The sequence below is a fragment of the Lepidochelys olivacea genome (assembly GCF_965140295.1).
Source record: "Lepidochelys olivacea isolate rLepOli2 genome assembly, chromosome: 2".
In the NCBI taxonomy this organism is placed as follows: domain Eukaryota; kingdom Metazoa; phylum Chordata; order Testudines; family Cheloniidae; genus Lepidochelys; species Lepidochelys olivacea.
In genome coordinates, this window is record NC_140412.1 from 266,544 (window position 1) to 279,031 (window position 12,488).

A 12,488-nucleotide genomic window follows, 5' to 3' on the forward strand; every position below is an offset into this window, starting at 1 on the left:
AATCCCTGTAACAAACCTCATTGCCTACTCTGTCCCCATATCTACTCTAGCGACACCATCAGAGGACCCAACCACATCAGCCACGCCATCCGGGGCTCGTTCACTTGCACGTCTACTAATGTGATAGATGCCGTCATGCGCCAGCAATGCCCCTCTGCCATGTACATTGGCCAAACTTTATAGTAACAATAATACCAGAGTATTTAACAGTGCATTATCATATATATAGTGTTGTAATTGTAGATAAAACTAGCCATCTTATGAACCAGGATAATATAATCTAAAGTTACTAGTTTTTTTTCTTGGAAATGCTAGCATTGCTCAAGTTTTTCCTTTTTTGTTTTTTCATTCCTCTTTCACTGTTCACTCAGAGTGAATATATTTCATATAACAGTTTCCCAAAATTTCCAATGTTTCCATACTAGGCCTTTGTTTTTTTTTTAAAAAAAAGGAAACTCCCCTCTTTTTTTTTTTTTTTTGAAAGTTTTCATATTTTCCCCAGACCTTCACATCTTTTCTGCACCTTCTTAAATTCTTCCTTTTTAAAAAATGTGGACACTTGAACTGGACATAATATTCCAATATTGATCTCACCAACAGAGGTAAAATCCCCTCCCTACTCTTACTCTTACTCACTACTGCTCTGTTTATGCATCCAAGGATCGCATTACCCTATTTTGCTACAGCACCAAACTGGGAGCTCATGATGAATTGCTTGTCCACTATGACCCCTAAATGCTTTTCAGCCACTGCTTTCCAGGATACATGCCCCATTCTGTAGGTATGGCCTGGATTTTTTGTTACTTGCTGTGTAACTGCATTTGGCTGGATAAAAACATGTTTTGTTTCAATATGACTGCCCTGTCCTTATCATTATTTACCACTCTGCCAGTCTTTTGTCACCTGCAAATTTTACTGGCAGTGATTTTATACTTTCTGCCAAATCATTAATAACGTTGAATTGTCTCAGACCTAGAACCAATCCCCGCAGAGCCCCACTAGAAACATCCTCATTCACGAATGACGCCCCGACCAGTCAGCCAATTCTTAATTCATTTAACATGTGCTTTATTGATATTTATAGTGCTACTTTTAAAATCAGAATGTCCTGGGGTAATAAGTAAAATGCCTTACAGAAACTCCAAGTATATTATATGTAAAGAGACAAGGTGGGGGAGGTAATATCTTTTATTGGACCAACTTCTGTTGGTGAGAGAGAGAAGATTTCAGACTACACAGAGTCTTCAGGTCTGGGTAAGCTCGAAAGTGTCTCTCTCTCACCAACAGAAGTTGGTCCAATAAAAGATATTACCTCCTCCACTTTGTCTCTCTAATATCCTGGGACCAATTCTAGGGTTGCCAACCTTCTGACTGCAGAAAACCAAACATCCTTGCCCTGTCCCCTTCCCCAAGGCCCCGCCCCTTCTTCAAGGCCCCTCCCCCTCCACTCACTCCATTCCCCCTCCCTCTGTTGCTTGCTCTCCCCCACCCTCACTCGCTCATTTTCACCAGGCTGTGGCAGGGGGTTGGGGTGCAGGAGGGGGTGAGGGCTCCGGCTGTGGGTGCAGGCTCTGGGGTGGGCCAGGGATGAGAGGTTTGCGGTGCAGGAGGGGGTTCCAGGCTAGGGGATGGAGCTAAGGGGGTTCAGAATGTGGGAGGGAGCTCTGGGCTGGGGCAGGAGGTTCGGGTGTGGTAGGGGGTACAGGCTCTGGGCTGGGGGTGAGGGCTCTGGCTGGGGGTGCAGGCTCTGGGGTGGGGCTGGGAACAAGGGTTTCGGGGTGCAGGAGGCAGCTCTGGGCTGGGGGGGCCAAGGGGTTTGGAGTGTAAGAGGGTACTCCGGGCTGAGGCAGAAGGTTTGGGTGTGGAAAGGGGTGAGGTTGAGGGCTCTGGCTGGTGGTGTGGGCTCTGGGGTGGGGCCAGAAATTAGGGGTCTAGGGTGTGTGAGAGGACTCTGGGCTGGGGAAGAGGGTTGGGGTATGTGGTAGAGTGAGGGTTCTGGGGTGGGCCAGGGTGTTGTCACGGAGTGTGGGGGAGTCCAGGGCCTGCACCACTCTTCCTGGGATTCACTGAGACTCTCAGCCAGCCAGTAAAACAGAAGGTTTATTGGACCACAGGAACACAGTCTAAAACAGAGCTTGTGGGTACAACCAGGACCCCTCAGTCAAGTCCTTCTGGGGGCCAGGGAGCTTAGACCCCAGCCCGGGGGTTCCCTGCGTTCCACCACCCAGCACCAAACTGAAACCAAAACCCGCCCCCCCCCCCGCAGGCTCTCTCCTGCAGCCTTTGTCCAGTTTCCCGGGCAGAGGTGTCACCTCCCCCTTCCCCTCCTGGCTCAGGTTACCAGCTCTCCAGTCTCCCATCCCCCGTGAAACTCCCCTGCCACATTCCCAGGTCACCACTCCCCCCTCCCTGCTGCGTCCCATCTTTCCCCCCTTTGAGACTGAACTGAGCGGGGTCGCTCTGACCAGTGACCTGGGGAAGTTCAGGGCTCCCTCTCCAGGACAGCACATCCGCTATCAGGTTGGCACTTCCCTTCGCATGGACCACGTCCATGTCGTAATCCTGCAGGAGCAGGCTCCATCTCAGGAGCTTGGCGTTGGCTCCTTTCATCTGGTGCAGCCAGGTCAGGGGAGAGTGGTCGGTGTACACGGTGAAGTGTCGCCTGAAGAGATATGGCTCTAGTTTCTTGAGGGCCCACACCATGGCCAGGCACTCCTTCTCGATGGCCGCATAGTGTTGCTCCCAGGGTAGCAACTTCTTGCTCAGGTACACGATGGGGTGTCTCTCCCCCTTTTCATCCTCCTGCATTAACACCGCCCCCAGTCCCGTGTCGGAGGTGTCGGTGAACACCATAAAGGGCTTGTCAAAGTCTGGGTTTGCCAGAACTGGGCCACTGACCAGAACATCCTTCAGCGCCCGGAAAGCCTCCTGGCACTGCTCGGTCCAGACCACCTTGTCTGGCTTCCCCTTCTTGCATAGTTCAGTGATGGGGGTGGCGATGGCGCTAAAGTGGGGCACAAATCTTCGGTAGTATCCTGCCATCCCAATAAAGGCTTGGATCGGCTTTTTGGTGTGGGGAGCGGGCCAGTCTCTGATCACCTCCACCTTGGCTGGTTCCGGCTTTAGGCGGCTGCTCCCCACCTGATGGCCCAGGTAAGATACTTCCATCATCCCCACCTTGCACTTCTCCGCTTTTACAGTCAGCCCAGCCCCCTGGAGTTGGTCCAGCACTTGTCTAACCTGGGACACATAGTCCTCCCAGGTCTGGCTAAAGACACAGATGTCATCAATATACGCCACGGCAAAACTCTCCATCCCCCTCAGTAGCTGGTCCACCAGGCGCTGGAAGGTGGATGGCACTCCCTTGAGGCCGAAAGGCAGGGTCAGAAACTCATAGAGCCCCAGAGGGGTGATAAAGGCCGATTTCAGCCGGGCATCTGCATCCAGTGGTAAGGTATTGAGCTCCTCCCAATTTGTCTAGGAGCTCATCAGGCCTGGGCATGGGGTAGGCATCAGATATAGTGATGGCACTGAGCTTCCGATAGTCCACACAGAACTGGATCGACCTGTCCTTTTTGGGGACCAGCACCACCAGCAAGGCCCAAGGGCTGGCAGATGGCTGGATCACTCCCAAAGCCAGCATGTCCCTGACCTCTCTTTCCAGGTCCTGAGCAGTTTTCCCTGTGACTTGGAAGGGGGAGCATCTTATCAGTGGGTGCGACCCCGTCTGCACCCAGTGGACAGTCAGATTAGTGCGTCCAGGCTGGTTGGAAAACAGCTGTCCGTACGGATGCAGCACCCCCCTGATCTCAGCTTGCTGGGCAGGGGTTAGCTGATCCGAGAGGGGAATTGTTTCCAGGGGTGAACCAGCTCTGGTCCCAGGGAATAGATCTACTAAAGGGTCATCTCCCTGCTCCTCCCAATGTCCACACATGGCCAACACCACATTCCCCCTGGCATAATATGGCTTCATCATATTCACATGGTACACCCGGCGGTGGTGCGCCCGGTTAGATGGCTCCACCACAGAGTTCACCTCATTTAGCTGCTTGACAACCTTGAAAGGGCCCTCCCAGGCGGCCTGTAGTTTGTTCTTTCTCACGGGGATGAGAACCTGATCCCCGGTGGCGTAGGCATGGGCCCGCGCCATATGGTCATACCAGAACTTCTTCTTCTGGGCTCTGGCCAGATTCTCCCTGGCCAGGCCCATGAGTTCAGCAAGTCTCTTTCGGAAGATCAGGACATACTCCACCACTGACTCTCCATTGGGAGTGGCCTTCCCCTCCCATTCGTGTCTCATCAGGTCCGGGGGCCCCTTACCCTCCTTCCATATAACAGTTCGAAAGGCAAAAATCCGGTAGACTCCTGGGGCACCTCCCTGTACGCGAACAGCAGGTGAGGTAAGTACTTACCCCAATCCAGTACTTGGCCCAGTCGTGCTGGACCCCACATTTCTCCCACAAGCACCGGAGCAGGGCTGACATGAACTTGGATCCTTGGTCTGTCAAGCCTTCCTTGGGGAACCCCACTCGGCTGAAAATGGTCAGGAGCACATCCGCCACGGTGTCTGCTTCAATGGAAGCTAAGGGCACTGCCTCGGGGTAGCGGGTGGCAAAATCTACCACCACCAGAATGTATTTCTTCCCCGACCGGGTCGTCTTGCTGAGAGGTCCCACTATGTCCATGGCCACCTTCTGGAAAGGTTCCTCTATGATAGGCAATGGTTTCAAAGCTGCTTTCCCCTTGTCCCGGGCCTTCCCCACCCTCTGACAGGGGTCACAGGATCGGCAATACTGCCGGACAGTGGTAAAGACCCCAGGCCAGTAAAAGTTCTGTAGCAACCGCTGCCGGGTGCGCCAGATTCCCTAGTGCCCTGCGAGGGGGATGTCATGGGCCAGGTACAGTAGCTTGCGGCGATACTTCTGGGGGACCACCAGCTGCCTCCTGATCCCACAGGACTCCACTTCCCCTGGGGAGCCCATTCTTGGTACAGTAACCCCTTCTCCCACAGGAACCTCTCCTGGCAATCTCTCCTCATGGTCCGTACCACGCTGAGGTCAGCCAGGTCCCTGAGCTTCCGCAAGGAGGGATCTTTCTGCAACTCGGCCTGGAACTCAGCGGCTGGGGAAGGGATGGGGCCCGGTTTCCCCTCACTGGCCGTGTCTGAGGCCACAGCCTCTCTGAGCCGTGCCCCTCGGTGCTCCCTCCCCACCAGGGTAGGGTCCTGCGCCTTGGGCAAGGTACCCTCCCCGAGGTCGGGGCACATTGCCCCTCGCCGGCTCTGGCTACGGGTCACAACCAGGGCGGTCTGGGGGTTGCCTGGCCAATCCTCTAGGTCCCCCCCATCAAAACCTCAGTGGGCAAATGGTGGTGTACCCCCACGTCCTTGGGGCCCTCCTTGGCCCCCATTTCAAGTGTACCCTTGCCACGGGCACTTTGAATGGGGTCCCGCCCACCCCCGTTAGGGTCAGGTAAGTGTTGGGCACCACCCGATCTGGGGCCACCACCTCGGGCCGGGCCAGCGTCACCTCTGCGCCTGAAATCCAGTATCCATTGACCTTCCTCCCATCCACCTCCAGGGGAAGAAGGCACTCGCTCCGCAGGGACAGCCCCATGCCCACCCTGTAAACCGCGAACCCTGAGTCCAGAGCATCCAGCCCTCTGGAGGAGCTGGCCCGGGGTACTCTTCCCTCCTGAGCAGGTGGTAAGCTGGCAGCCCCCTTTGCCTGGGCCGTCTGCCCCTTGTCCAGCTGGGTCCCTACCCAGTTAACTCTGGGTAGGTTGGGTCTGCTCAGTCTGTCCCTGAGCCTGGGGCACTGGGTCCGTACGTGGCCCCTCTGGCCATAGTGATAGCAGCTCATGTCGCGTTGGTCCCCTCGAGCAGGCTGGGTGGTCCTGACGCCAGGTGTTCCCTTTGGGAGCGGGATCTCCATATTTCCCCGCTGGGAGGTCCCATGGTGACTATCTCTCTGCATCGTGGGGGGCCTGTTCTTTTGGGACTCCTCCCTGCTACCCCCTGACCGACTGTTCACAAACTCGTCGGCTAGCTGCCCTGCATACTGTGGGTTCTCTAGCTTTTTGTCCACCAATCATAGCCTCAGGTCGGAAGGGCACTGTTCATACAGTTGCTCCAGTACGATTAGGTCAAGCAGGTCCTCTTTAGCTTGGGTCCCAGCTTGCGGGTATATCCCTGCATTCGGTTGACCAGTTGTAGGCATGTGACCGCAAGTCTTGGGTCCCCTCTCACTCCTTGGGTCTTGGGTCCCCCCTCACTCACCACAGCTGGGGCCCCACGGCTCCTCAGCCTGGCCAGCTCCAGCTCATGCTGACTCTGCTTCTCTTCATGCTGCCTCTGTTTCTCCTTCTCCTCCTGCTCATGCTGACGTTGCTTCTCCTCATGCTGACGCTGCTTTTCATGATCCTCCAGCTCCCTCATTTTCATCTCCCTCTCCCATTCCAGCCCCCTCCGCTCCCGGGATGGGGAGCTCTGCCAGGAGGATCCCCTGATGGCTGCCAGGGTCAGGGTACCCTCGGTATTCGCTGGGCTTCCCCCAACCGCTCCCCCAGGCATAGGTAGGAAGGGTCTCGGGATGTCCTCGGCAGCAGTCTGACCCCTCCCAGCCCGGTTCGGCCCCAGGGCCCACACTGCGTCCGCCGGGCGGCTTCCCTCAGGGACAGGGATCGGGTCATCAAAGCGATCCTTCTCCTCTAACTGGGCAATCAGCTGTTCCTTGGTGGACCTCCCAAGGTGCAGCCCCCTCTGCCTGCACAGCTCCACCAGGTTGCTCTTAAGGCGTTTAGCGTACATCTCCCTGCTGGCCACTCGCAGGCTGGGCAGCTTTCCACTTTTCCAGGAAAAACCCCTAGGGTGCCAGTCCTTCTTGAGGTCACCACCTCTTTGCCAGGGTCGAGCTGCAGACTCCTCTGCCCCGGGACGGCTTGCTGCAATCCCCTGGGGGACCCTGTTACTGCAAAAGTCCTTCTCTCTGGTCACACACTCCCAGGGCTTAATCACCCCCTGAAACTGTCTCTCTCTGAATCTTCAGCACGCCTGGTCCCCGTCAATGCCCCCTTCATTTTACTGTTCCCCAGTCACTTACTGCAGGAAGCACCATTCACGGGGTGCAGTACATCCCACCGCTACCACCACTTGTCACGGAGTGTGGGGGAATCTGGGGCCTGCACCCCTCTTCCTGGGATTCCCTGAGACTCTCAGCCAGCCAGTAAAACGGAAGGTTTATTGGACAATAGGAACACATTCTAAAACAGAGCTTGTGGGTACAACCAGGACCCCTCAGTCAAGTCCTTCTGGGGGGCAGGGAGCTTAAACCCCCAGCCCTGGGGTTCCCTGCGTTCCGCCACCCAGCCCCAAACTGAAACCAAAACGCCCCCCAGCAGGCTCTCTCCTGCAGCCTTTGTCCAGTTTCCCGGGCAGAGGTGTTACCTCCCCCTCCCCCTCCCCCTCCTGGCTCAGGTTACAGGCTCTCCGGTCTCCCATCCCCTGTGAAACTCCCCTGCCACATTCCCAGGTCAACACTCCCCCCGCCCTGCTGTGTCACAGGGTATGGGGCGGGGTGAGGGCTCTGGGGTGGGCCAGGGATGAGGGGTTTGATGTTCCAGGCTGGGGCCAAGGGGTTCGGAGTGCAGGAGGGGGTGCAGGCTTTGGAAGGGAGTTTGGGTGCAGGAGAGGGCTCAGGGTGGGGCAGGCAGTTGGCACGTGGGAGGGCGTGCAGGCTCTGGAAGGGAGTTGGGCTGCAGGGGTTTCAGGGATGGGGGGAGTTCGGGGTGTGGTACAGGCTCCAGGCGGCGCTTGTCTGAGGTGGTTCCCGGAAGCAGCGACATGTCCCTGGCTCCTAGGTGCAGTACCGGCCAGTGATGCTCCGCATGCTTCCCTTGCCTGCAGGCACTGCCCCCGCAGCTCCCATTGGTCGTGGTCCCAGCCAATGGGAGCTGTGGAGCCAGCGCTCAGGGCAGTGGCAGTGTGCAGAGCCTCCCTGGCAGCCTCTGTGGCTAGGGCCCCCAGGGACATGCTGGCTGCTTCCGGGAGCCGGCTGGAGCCAGGGCAGGCAGGGAACTTGTCTTTGCCTTGCCGCGCCACTGACTGGACTTTTAATGCCCCGCTCAGCACTGCCAGGGCCCCTTTTCGACTGGGTGTTCCGTTGAAAAACCAGATGCTTGGCAACCCTAAAATCGGCTACAACATTACATCTATTATACCTACATAGTTACCGTTAGCAACCAAGCTTGTCATGCCACCTAAGAATGAAATCAGGCTTGTTTGACACGACCTTTTTTCTTTAAAGCCATGTTGATGTGGGGTGGGGGTGGGTTTAGCCTTTGGAGCGGTGATGTGCGTGTGGGGAGCTGGCACCAGATGGGCGATGATGCTGTGGCGGCTAGTACCGCAGCGCTGGTGCGGGAGATGGTTAGACCTGGATGGGCGACGGGGCTGGGGCACGCTGGGGATAACTGGGGTGGAGGAGTGGTACGGGGTGAGGGATGGGGGGTTGGCGGAGGGTGAGAGGGATGGCGCTGCTTGCACGGGCCATGGCCGGGATGGGGGAAGGCGATGCTTGCAGGAGCACTGCAGATCTGGGGGGGAATGGGGACTAGGTCTCTGCATGGGCATGGGGGGAGGGGTGGTGGTACCGGCGCGGGGATTGGGGGAGCCGGGGGAGCCGGGCCGCGTGGTACCGGCGCGGGGATTGGGGGAGCCGGGGGAGCCGGGCCGCGTGGTACCGGCGCGGGGATTGGTGGAGCCAGGGAAGCCGGGCGGGTGGGGGAGGGATGATGGTACCGGCGCGGGGATTGGTGGAGCCGGGGGAGCCGGGCCGCGTGGTACCGGAGCGGGGATTGGTGGAGCCGGGGAAGCCGGGCCGGGGGGGTGGGAGGGATGATGGTACCGGAGCGGGGATTGGTGGAGCCGGGCCGCGTGGTACCGACGCGGGGATTGGTGGAGCCGGGGAAGCCGGGCCAGGGGGTATCGTTAGGCCCTGACGCTGCAGGAAGTGGGCGGGGTTCTGATCTGGGGCGGTCACTTCACCAACTGGGGCGTGACGTGTAGGGGTCAGACCCGCCCTTTCAGTTCCGGTTGGGAACAGGTGCGCTTCCGGCGTCGCCGTTGCCGGGTGACGGTTGGGGCGGCTGCCGTTACGGGCGAAGGCCGCGGGAGCTGGAGCGGCGCCGGCGGGGCGCTCATCCTGGCGGGCGCGACTTTCCCACGGCGGCCCCGGGACAGCAGGTCGGGGCCCGCGGCGCTGCCCGCGTCGGTCAGACGGGGGGAGCGGGAGGCCGGTAGGGAGTCGGCGCGGCGGGGAGGACCGTGGGCACGTCGGTGTTTGTCTCCTGAGGACGGGGGGAAAGTCCGCGGGCGCCGCTACTCTACCGGCGCGGGCGCCTGGAGGAGGAGGTCACTGGTGCCCGGAGTTGTGTAAGGTGGTGGGTAAAGCTGTATCTGATTTCTATGCAGTTTTTCTAAGGACATCCCTCTGGGATCTCGCCTGGGAGCTACGGGCACCACTGTAATAAAACCTGGGTAAAGTTAAGATCGTTTGGGTGCGTTAACTACATTTCCATATTGTCAAATATTTAAATTGAGCCTTAATTCTGAATTTTCTGGGTATTTTTTTTAGAAGTATAGCATTCTTGTAACTTTTTAAACCTCTACATCACTGATATGTACTCTTATTCTTCACTACACATCTGGAATTTGTTCAGATGAAAATTCCCTTAGGTTCTAAACCACTTGAAAATGTTTTTGACAAGCATTAGGGGAAGGGACCAAGATATCTCACAAAGATGCTGAGGTTTCTTAGCACCAGAATTAACTTCCCCTTCCCCGCCACAAGTGGGCCTGATACTGCAGACACACTCAGGTAATCCCATTGAATTTACTGGGGCTACTCACATGCATTCGTGTTTGCAGGACCAAAGCAGTTGCTGTCTCCTGGCTCATGCAAAGCTGAGCTCATTAGTGCTTTAAAGTTAATAAGAAACCTGCTGGCCTCTATTCTGTTTCAGGGAAATGAGTGACAGGAAAGCAGCAGGAAAAGGTGCAGCTCAGAAAGGTTCCAAACCAGCTTCACTGGTGAAGAAATCAGGAACGGCATCTAGAAAACCAGGTAGAGTTATGGTGGGGGAATCCTGGTTCTGTCTGTTGCTGTTGGCTTTCAGCCTTCTGCATCATCATTAGTTTGGGAGTTACAGCGGTTTCTTTCTGTTTAGGTATGGTGCTACCCTATGCAGCGGATATTGTCAACAATGGAACAGTCATAATGACCTGTGGTGGATGTGCTTTGTTTTCCTACATGCTGGAAAACAGCAGAGATTTCTTGTATAGGAATTTTAAGTTGGTGGCCATGCTGGTGAAGAAGATATATGATCTGGAATCACCAGTATCAGTGCTGCGTACCAACTGAGATGGCAAAGACTTATTGGACAACAAGATTTGGGAATTGTTGCCACCAATTCTACTGGATTGGTGAAGAAGGAACGTAAGAGTGTAGAAACTAAAGAAGATGACTGGCAATTTGTGAACAACAGAGGAAAGAGAAACAGAAACATTCAATTCTTCTAGAAGTATTGAATTGCAATATTCAGTGAGGCAACTACAGAAAATGTGTCTGAACATACATTTGGAGGAATGGAACAAAGTTACAGGGGGTAGCTGCTTGCTTCTTACTGGCAAGGATGTCCAAGAGGCTTTTAACGGTTCTAAAATGACAAGCAACCATCAAGTGATTCCGTATAAAGAAGAATGGACAGAGAATTCAGCAGGATGATGTGTAGCTTCCCTGGAACAAAGACATGAAGTATAACTGTAAGATTGGATGGGGATCTGAAGTTGGTTGGCAAGTCTCCTGGTGATTATACACATTAGAATACATGATGGACAGCATCACATGGAAGTACAAAGATTATTGAAAACTTCAGGGTTGTTAGCCTTAGGTACTTTTATGGTCCCCATTACTGTAGTATCTGAGCAACTCACAGTCATTAATGTATTTATCCTTAAAACACTCATGGGAGGTAAAGAAATGCTTTTATCCCCATTTCACAAATGGGGAGCTGAGTGGTTAAGTGATGTGCCCGAGGTCACACAGGATATTGTTGGTGGAGCAAGGATTTGAACACACATCTCCTAAATCCTAAGCTAATGCTGTAACTGCTGAACCAAAGACGCATCTGTCTTGGAAGTGTTGTGAAGAAGAAAAATTCCAAGTCATCTCTCAGAGATCCTTCCATTCCTATAAATGAGGGTCGGCAGAAGGCAGAAATTGGTGGAGCTGCACCATTATCTATGTGGGTGATATGAAACTGAAGGTTTTGGTTTTGTGGAACATTGGGTCACATTCCAGTGGGAGAAGGGCCTGAACAAATAGGACCTCCAGCAACACAGAAGTAGGTGGGCTAATCTCGGTTGAAAACCAGTTGGAGCAGGTAGGAGTATCTTAAACTAGCAATTCCAGGAGAAGATGCTAAGAAGGCAGTTGTGCTACAAATGCTTAAAGATATCACTCAGGCTCAAGGTACTGTGAATATATTGAGATGAGGTGGGAAAGAATTTGAAGGGGGAAAACATTCAGTTCCTTTTATACAAATGCTAGGAGTCCTGGTAATAAGAAAGAAAAGTTGTAATTTAAAACTGTGTCATAGATTTTTAAGGCCAAAAAGGACCATTGTGATCATCTAGTCTGACCTCCTGTGTAACGCAGGCCATAGGACTTCATTGAAATGCTTCCTGTTTGAACAAGAGTATATCTTTATAGAAAAATAGTCAATGTTGATTTAAAAATTGTGATTAATGGAGAATCTACCACAACCCTTGGTAAGATGTTCCAATGGTTAATTACCTTCACTGTTTAAAAAAAAAAGTATGCCTTATTTCTAGTCTGAATTTGTCTACCTTCAGCTTCTAGTCATGGAATCTTGCTATACCTTTGTCTATTAGACTAATGAGCCCATTATCAAATTTTTGTTCCCCATGTAGGTACTTACAGATTGTGATCATGTCGCTCCTTAATCTTCTCTTTTGTTAAGCTAAATAAATTGAGCTCCTGGTACCTATCACTGTACAGTGTGTTTTTTAAACCTTTAATCAATCTCCTGGCTCTTCTTTGAACCCTCTTCAATTTATCAACTTCTTGCAACAATTATGGATACCAGAACTAGAAACAATATTCCAGTTGTGATTGCACCAGTCCCAAATACAATGGTAATATAGACTCCCTACTCCTAGTCAAGATTTCCCTGGGAATCCAACGATTGTAGTAGTCCTTTTGGCCACAGCTTTACACTGGAAGTTCATCCTCACCCCCAAATCCTTTTTAGAGTCTCTGATGCCATTATCTTTGGCCATTATCTTTGAAAACTCATGGCAATCGGGGGAAGTCCCGGACGACTGGAAAAAGGCTAATGTAGTGCCCATCTTTAAAAAAGGGAAGGAGGAGGATCCTGGGAACTACAGGCCAGTCAGCCTCACCTCAGTC

General features: G+C 53.9%; 1 long non-coding RNA gene across 1 annotated transcript; it reads left to right on the top strand.

Annotated features, from left to right (window-relative positions):
- The first annotated feature begins 9,096 nt into the window (after nucleotides 1-9,096).
- LOC311517184 lies at nucleotides 9,097-12,054 on the top strand. Its single transcript, XR_014710623.1, has 3 exons — nucleotides 9,097-9,241; nucleotides 10,021-10,121; nucleotides 10,225-12,054. It is a non-coding gene; the product is annotated as an uncharacterized lncRNA (long non-coding RNA).
- Nucleotides 12,055-12,488: the final 434 nt, after the last annotated feature.